The 7,840-nt window shown below is 39.6% G+C and overlaps 1 long non-coding RNA gene across 1 annotated transcript; it reads left to right on the top strand.

The window, feature by feature from the left end:
• Positions 1-4,274: 4,274 nt before the first annotated feature.
• On the top strand, positions 4,275-4,668 carry LOC147697823 (uncharacterized). Its single transcript, XR_015299164.1, has 3 exons — positions 4,275-4,357; positions 4,452-4,522; positions 4,611-4,668. It is a non-coding gene; the product is annotated as an uncharacterized LOC147697823 (long non-coding RNA).
• The last annotated feature ends 3,172 nt before the right edge of the window (positions 4,669-7,840 follow it).

Below are 7,840 nucleotides of genomic sequence, written 5' to 3'. Positions count from 1 at the left end.
GGGTACCCAAAATGAAATCTTTCTTACGGGACTCAATGGAAGTCATTGATTTGATAGAAGGCTTACCTTTTGATAAAGAAAGGCAACTGTTGTTCACTCTAGATGTGTCCTCCCTATACACAAGCTTTCCAGAACAGGATGCTTTAGAGATAGCTCACACTGGAACAAAGGGATAGATCTCACAATGTACCCACATATTTTATCATAAGTCCTCTCGAAATAGCAATGATAAAAAACGTTTTTGTTTTTCAGAAAGATTTTTTTTATCCAAACCAAGGGAGTGGTCATGGGGGCGGGCTTTGCGCCAGACATAGCAAATCTGTACATGGATAGCTATGAGGACAAGTTTATATACAGCCCTGATAATCTTTTCATAGAGAATATTTCTCTATGGAAGAGATATATCAACAATGTCCTGATGATCTGGACAGGTGGCTCATAGACTCTACAATACTTTTTTGTATGGCTTAATGACAGGCTAAGAGACATACAATTTACCATGACCTTTAGTTCAGATCAGAATGACTTTTTAGACCTAACAATTAGAACGGAGGCCAATGTCCTGTATACAACGGTATTCAGGAAACCCTTGGAGCGTAATGCACTCTTGGGATATTCGAGTCATCACCCAAGGAACCTGCGAGATAATCTTCCCAATGGGCAGTTTCTCAGGTTGCGTAGAGACTGCATGTTAGAAGATTTCTTCAATGAATCAAAGTTACTTATTAACAGATTAAGAGAACGGGGCTACCCAAGGGGCCTTTTGAGAAAAGCATGTAAAAGGGCATGGTATTGTCACAGGGAGATACTCGTACAGGTCAACCAAGGCAAAAGAACCACTATGGATCGAGTGGTTTGTGTCTCCACATTTGGGAACAGGAGCAATGAGATTAAGAAAATCATTAATCAAAACCTGTCACTGATAACGGATGATAGAGGCACACTGAACCACCTCTTTTTGCATTCAAAAGAGGAAAGAACATCAGAGACCACGTACTTAGCTCATATTTCTAGGTGAAACCCAATGCTGATATACGCATGCAATTGATGGAACAACCCTTGCAGGGTCACTTTAGATTCGGACACTGCAAAGCCTGTGACATGACGGTAGAGCAGAAGCAATTTCTGTATGCAGGAAAACAATTTCATCTTCTGCACCACACAAACTGCAATTTGTGTGGTGTTTGTGTGGACATGATATACATCATCATGGGCCCATGCAATAATATTTATGTGGGCCAAATGAAACAGAAAGGCAAGACAAGAATCCTGCAACACTGCTCTAGGATACGTTGTAAAGAACAGGGAGCACCCCTTGTCGAGCATTTAAATGAAATGGGACACCAAATAGATAGCCTTAAATGGTGGGTGTTAGAGAGAATTCTACCCAATCCTAGAGGCGGAGATCTGACAGCTACACTAAACTTACAAGAATGTAAGTGGATACATCTCCTTGACTCTGTTAGACAGGGTCTTCATGAATCTGAGGAAATTGCCAGACAAGTCTCCTTACTCTTTACTACATGAGTTAACATTAATGATTACACCGCTAATGCATGTATATAGGTTGGGCATATTCATTTCCATTGACTATTGTACAATACAGTACCTTTTCTGGGGTATGTAATGCTCCAAACAATGTGCCTTGTAGCTTGTGAAAATCATTGAAATACATGGATGTAGATGTGTTTCTACACAGTGTTTTATCATGCCCTGTGTGTGTGTGCCCATCATGTAACCTGTCTTTTCTCAGTCAGAATCAATGATTTAGATGATGCTATGTGTCTTTTAAATATTTTTTTTAATACCTTTTTCTTAAACATCTGACTACACGTAGCTATCTATTTGTACTCAAGCACGTTATCACACGATAATATACGTGCACCTGGATTGGATACAACATGTTATTCTTGCCTGATTATGATTAAAATTGTGCATTGTTATTTGTTTATAATATGGCCATAAAGGCCTATACAAGAAAGTACATTGTTGCATACATCATTCATGCCTAATATCCGTAGGCTAGGAAAATCACACTATAAATAGTCTGGTTGACATGCTTTTAGACCACGTGACATGGCTCCAGTATATACGGCGGCCATTTTTTTCACCAGCCATGGGATGCGCATATGGTATGAGACTTCTCCTGAGGTGTCAAACAACTATGCCCAAGAGACATATCATTTAAATTTGAGTGGTTTTTTAACCCATGCCGGAACAAAAAATCCAAAATACAGACTCATGTACCGTAAGCAGCTTTGTCAATGACCAGCACCTTATGTTGGGCTTCGACGGTGTTCTCCAAATGATTGTGATTTACTATGTAGGCAGAAGGTTATACTCGTTTCCTTCCACACGGAATTTTTGTGCCCGCATTCTATCCTTTATGCTGAAACGTTATGAACATGGACCAAGTATCTATGCACAGGGAATGACACTTCTTTTGAGGTGCATAGTACCCAGCAGACAGACATTACATTTCATTTTATCTATTTATATTTGTGGAGTAATTTTACGCCAGGTCCAACACAGTATTTTGGACTTGTGTTCTCCATTTATCTTTGTCCATGAACAGCAACCTGTGTTGGGCAGATCTATTGTACTCATTCTCCATGGAGGCAGGACGTTATATTCACTATAATCGACCTGTTTCCCACTATGGGTGAGTTCTTATGTTTACCAGCCCAACAATTGGTTTAGCTGTTCCTTCAGGTTCAATCAGGAAAACGAGGCTTGGTGTTTCACAATTGGGAAAAGCCTACGTTCTTGTTTCCAGAGCAACGCGTCCCGGCGTGCATTCCTAACGTGCACGCGGAAACCGGGAACCTATCTTGTCTTCATTTAACGCAGAAGCACAGAGGTTTGGGCCTTGTCCTCTGTACACTCTGAGCAGCATTGCCAGAGGTAAGTCAAGTTCTTTTACATGACTTGGTTATAGTAAGCGGGATAAGCTATACTTATGCCTACTCATTTTAACTTCGTTGATACAGATATGGAGGTCTAAACCTGAAAAGTTGGGAAATAGATAGACTCTAGACTGGACCAGGTCTATCAAAGACTGGGTTTTGTTATCGAGCATTAAGAATTATTTGCTGTTTCTCCAAGCCATTGAGCCGGAGGTGAGTCTGTTTTTACCCTGATTACACAGTGGTGGTTATTTTCACCTTTGGCGAATTGAGTCATCAGTTGCACTGTAGTATACTTGTATTTAGAGTATTGCACCTTTCCTAGCTATCTGCCCTGCTGCTCAGCCAATGTAAATGATCTTGGAATGTTGGTATACCAACCTTTTTCCTTGTGTGTGTGAGTATGAGATTCCGTCTTAGTGTTTCTCGTTTGGGAGTGCTTTTTCTTGTTCTTCTCATTGTTTCTTTTTTTCTCCATTAGTTGATGTTTACTGTTTATCATCTGCATGCTAGTCTGGCCAACTGGTTTGTCTTGCTGGTAACTCTGATGTCAAGTTCTTGTTTTGTTCTTGATTTGTTTTTGTCTTGCTACTAATTTTCTCACATTCTCTTTCTTATTTTTGTAATTCCTTGATGTATTCTATTTCTTCTTCAGACCTTTGTTGTGAAATGTAGCTTTGATTGTAATTATCTAGCGTCTTGCATTTTCTACATTTTCTCTGTGAAAAGGGGAAGAGATGTTTTAGATCATTTTTTGGTAATGAATGCAATTTTACCCCTATGTTGATTTATGCTAGTATTATTCTTCCTGCTTACATAATTCTTTTGTTGTTGTTTATAAAAGGGGGAAGGTATGTAGTATACTTGTATTTAGAGTATTGCACCTTTCCTCGCTATCTGCCCTGCTAGTGTGAATGATCTTGGAATGTTGATGTGTGATGAGAGAATGGAATGCTGGTATGCCTGTGTGTGGAGTGGCAGTTGAGAGGATGGGCTGAGCAGCAAGGAAGCTGCTCCTGGTGGGGCTCGCCCTTTGGGCTTTCTTCTCTGTAATACTCATGCTTGATACTTACCACCATCAAAGAAATGTATCAATAAAGCATATTTCTTTAAAGTACACCTGAGCCCATTGGACTAATTACATTCATTCTACGCCGAATACATCACGGTGAATTTAATTAATTTTTCTTTTCCTCATTCCGCAGTTGTTAATAACACACGTGTGGGTGCAATACTATACGTATTGGAGTTATCACTCTACAATGATCTTATCCGTTTTTATGACATATGTCACGTAGCATATAGTGACTGTGGTGGGGATTTGGGTGTACAGCAAAGGTTTACAATTGTATCAAATTCCACCACAGATTTAGGGTGAGCGCCTGAGCCTCCAACCCTTTGAATATCCTTGGACTCCTGAAGTATATTCCTTGATACCACAAAAATATCAGGTATGGATTACTAAACATCCATATATTCTTACGAACCTGTGAGTTGAATATACCATTAACTGACACATATATTCATTACAGGAACAAGACACAGGTGAATTTCGGGACTATTTTGAATTCTTTTTTATCTAATGAACAGATCAATCCATTGATACAGTCTACAAGGTGAGCTCATGTTTTTGACACCTTTTCAACCTTTTTATTTATAAACGCACACACTGATATCTATAATTAGCCATTCTTTCTCTTTCAGACCAGGGCATACACAACATGTTGTTGTCCTGAAGAAGCCCCCATGGTGATGTTCATGAGTAGGGGTCGAAACGTCAACCTTCAAGATCCAGCATGTTTTCAGCTCAGCAAGATCTATAGAATTGAAGTGGTCTTACTAGGGTTTTCTGTGAATGCTAGAAATATAATGAGGAAATAAATGTTCCATGTTGATGTTTTGTCTCTTTGTAAATATTTGTGGAGTATTGTGGTTTGTATTGTCACAATCTGTCCCCAATTCATGTCACTATTGTAAATATCCATTGTATTTAGTTGTGTATGTTGCATATAGTTATTTGGTTATTTTGTTTAACCTACTAATTTTTCTAATACAAAAAAGGTTTCTTGAATCCAAATTGGTGTTTTTTCTGTTATATGCTGCTTAAACGTATGTTATGAATCCTATCTAGAAAGGGGGGCATAATAGTTAAAGTTCTTTCAGGTGGCAGAACCACTGTTCCAATTCTTAAATTAAGTCACAAAAGTGCACCCATTGTATATGTCCTTGCAGTAGTGCAGTTTTACGGCCATCATGAATTCACAATAATTTACAGGAGTAGGCCAGGAAATTGTACTCCTAGAAAATATTTGCAAACTGCATTTTAGCATTAGCAAATATTCATGTGTAGATTTGATTATGCGAAAATCTGTGGAGCGTTTACAAGTTCACTCTCCCTCTAACCCCTTTTTTCCCAACGGTGGTAGAAGTTTTACTTTTGCCCTTGTCAAGAGTGCATTTCAACCTTTCTCAGTATGGGGAACAATTAGAGAAGAGCTGGTAAAAACCCTTAAACATGCCAGTTAGTTGGTGTGCAAAAACTCAAAAGCCCACCCAACCCTATTGTGTAACACTATCTTTAGCCCCAGTATGTAGATCTATAGGAAGGTGGAAAAATAATGGAACTGCTAGAATTCAAACCGTCCCATAGTATTAGCCCTGAAATAATCAGAGAAGCTATTATCAGAGTGTTTACATAATTCATTAATGATGTATCGTTTGTACGCATGTTCGTATCAACAAAATCTTTAATAAACAGATCAAACTGAAAAAAATCAGAGTTTTTAGATAATGAGATTGTTGGATTATTGTTACAGGACAAGTAGATTTATGAAGTAACCAGTCCCATGGACAAGTACATATTTTATTAAATTCCACACCCCTGACCAAGCCTCTTAAATGTGGATGAAGGTACCCGAGAGAGACCGATTGCACTCAACCTAGTAGCTATCAACTTTTGGGAGAGGCACCCAGATGCTCTGAAGCACATTGATCCTAAAACAATGGGATTTGTGCAGGACATTGTTATCAATGGGAGGAAGTACCAACCCCCAAGGGATACTGGACCCTTCCCTGATATAGTTGAGAGGAAGTGCCTTAAGCCAGAGGAGATACCCCCATGTTTTCAATGTGGCTTCTCACCAATAAGCCACACCCAATCCCTGCATTCCCACCTGGGAGGCAAATATACCACTGCACCTTTGAATAATGTACACTTTTGAGCATGTCTTACCACTCCTGGCACAGCAAGACCTCAACACAAAACTAACAGCACCTTTTGAAAAGGGGTTTTATTTAACAAAATGCAAACTTTTAGAATAAGGCTTAGGGTTTATTACATAATACTCTCTAAACAAAGTCTGTCTCGGATACCAAATGTATATGATTCAAATACATGTAGCAAACTTATAATATAAAGGCATGAATAAATAACTGAGCAAACTATAATACTGATTAATAAACAAGCAATAACTGATATGAGATACACTGGACGTCCTGCAAGAGATCAGAAAGAGATATATATATATATATATATATATATATATATATATATATATATATATTATACACAGTAGAGGATCTCTCTGGATGTGCACCTCCCACACCACAAAGAAAACACCTCAAACAAACACAGCCACTGGATCACATCACAATGGCAATAACCACAAAACTAAAATACATCACCTGATGCATACACTGCCCACTTCAGGCCGGGCAGAAGTCTTCACACAGCCGGGGATCAGAGCTCAGCAATCAGGATTCAATCCGAGATAGACACGTCTGCCCTCGCGCGGAATCCAAACTCCCGCCAGACCAGTGGAGGTTCCCCTTCTTAATGCAAATCCGAACATAACGAAGTTTCTAGCAAGCCTCGCCCCCTCGTTATCATGAGAGCCCGTACCAGTCTGCTCCAAGGCCACAGCATCGGTTGATCGGGCCTTTGCTATGGCTTCGAGGGGAACCAAGTACATTCCTCTTATAAGAACCGGTTTTCTGTAGACAGTAAAGTGTGAAAAACAGGAGGTAGAGCAAAATATGCCCTCGCCACTTTCCAGCTACGTGCAAACACAGAAAATAGCTTCAGTCATGAAAATGGATTTAGTTAGGCCATGCACACAGATAGGCACAAAGCAAGATGGAATTGAAAAGCAAGATGACATGAAAGCATGTCAAAGCTAAGCACTGCCATAAAGCAAGGTAAAGTCAGAAAACAGGATTACATTAAACCATGACAAAGCCAATAGTAAGAACTCAATTCTCACCAATGCATAATACAATACACATTCTTGCACAACTGCACACTTTCAAATGTACATCCCACACGCTCAGTTCTCTTGGCAAGACTGTTCCACTCCGCAACAGCTCCCGTTGAAAGCAAGATTACAGGACAGAAGAGAAGCAGGCATATGCAGGACCATCCTACATTAAGGCTAGGGTAAAATAACACACTAAAGTCAGTTAAAATGGTGGTGGTTGAGGGTCATCATAGGGTGCCAAAATCACAAGGGTGGCTCTTTTATTACACCCCAGGATCTAGGATACAGGTTTGGTAGCCAGGGAAGAAGATATGGAATATCCACTTGCCTGGGTTGTGATTGAGCTCAGTGGCAAGGTGACCATGATTGATGTTGGGGTAAGGGTATACTAAAGAAGATGGATGTCTCTTGGGCAATGATCTGATTGCCCGAGGATTGGTACGAGGACGAGTAACCTTTATGGCTTGGACAACGTTAGCTGTGTTAACTAGATTACAGGCAAGAAAACAGCAAAGGGCCTTGACTCTAACTCAGTAAGGCTGAGTCAATATAACAAACAAGCAAAACAGATGCCAGTACTGAGCTTAACTCCCAAAAATCCTTTTTAAAACGACTTTATGAATGAAACATAACAGTCTGCTTTTTGAATTGCACCATTCAATGGCTTATTCCATTTTT

Source organism: Lissotriton vulgaris, chromosome 8 (assembly GCF_964263255.1).
Source record: "Lissotriton vulgaris chromosome 8, aLisVul1.2, whole genome shotgun sequence".
NCBI classification, from domain to species: domain Eukaryota; kingdom Metazoa; phylum Chordata; class Amphibia; order Caudata; family Salamandridae; genus Lissotriton; species Lissotriton vulgaris.
This window is presented reverse-complemented; position numbering and strand designations above follow the sequence as displayed.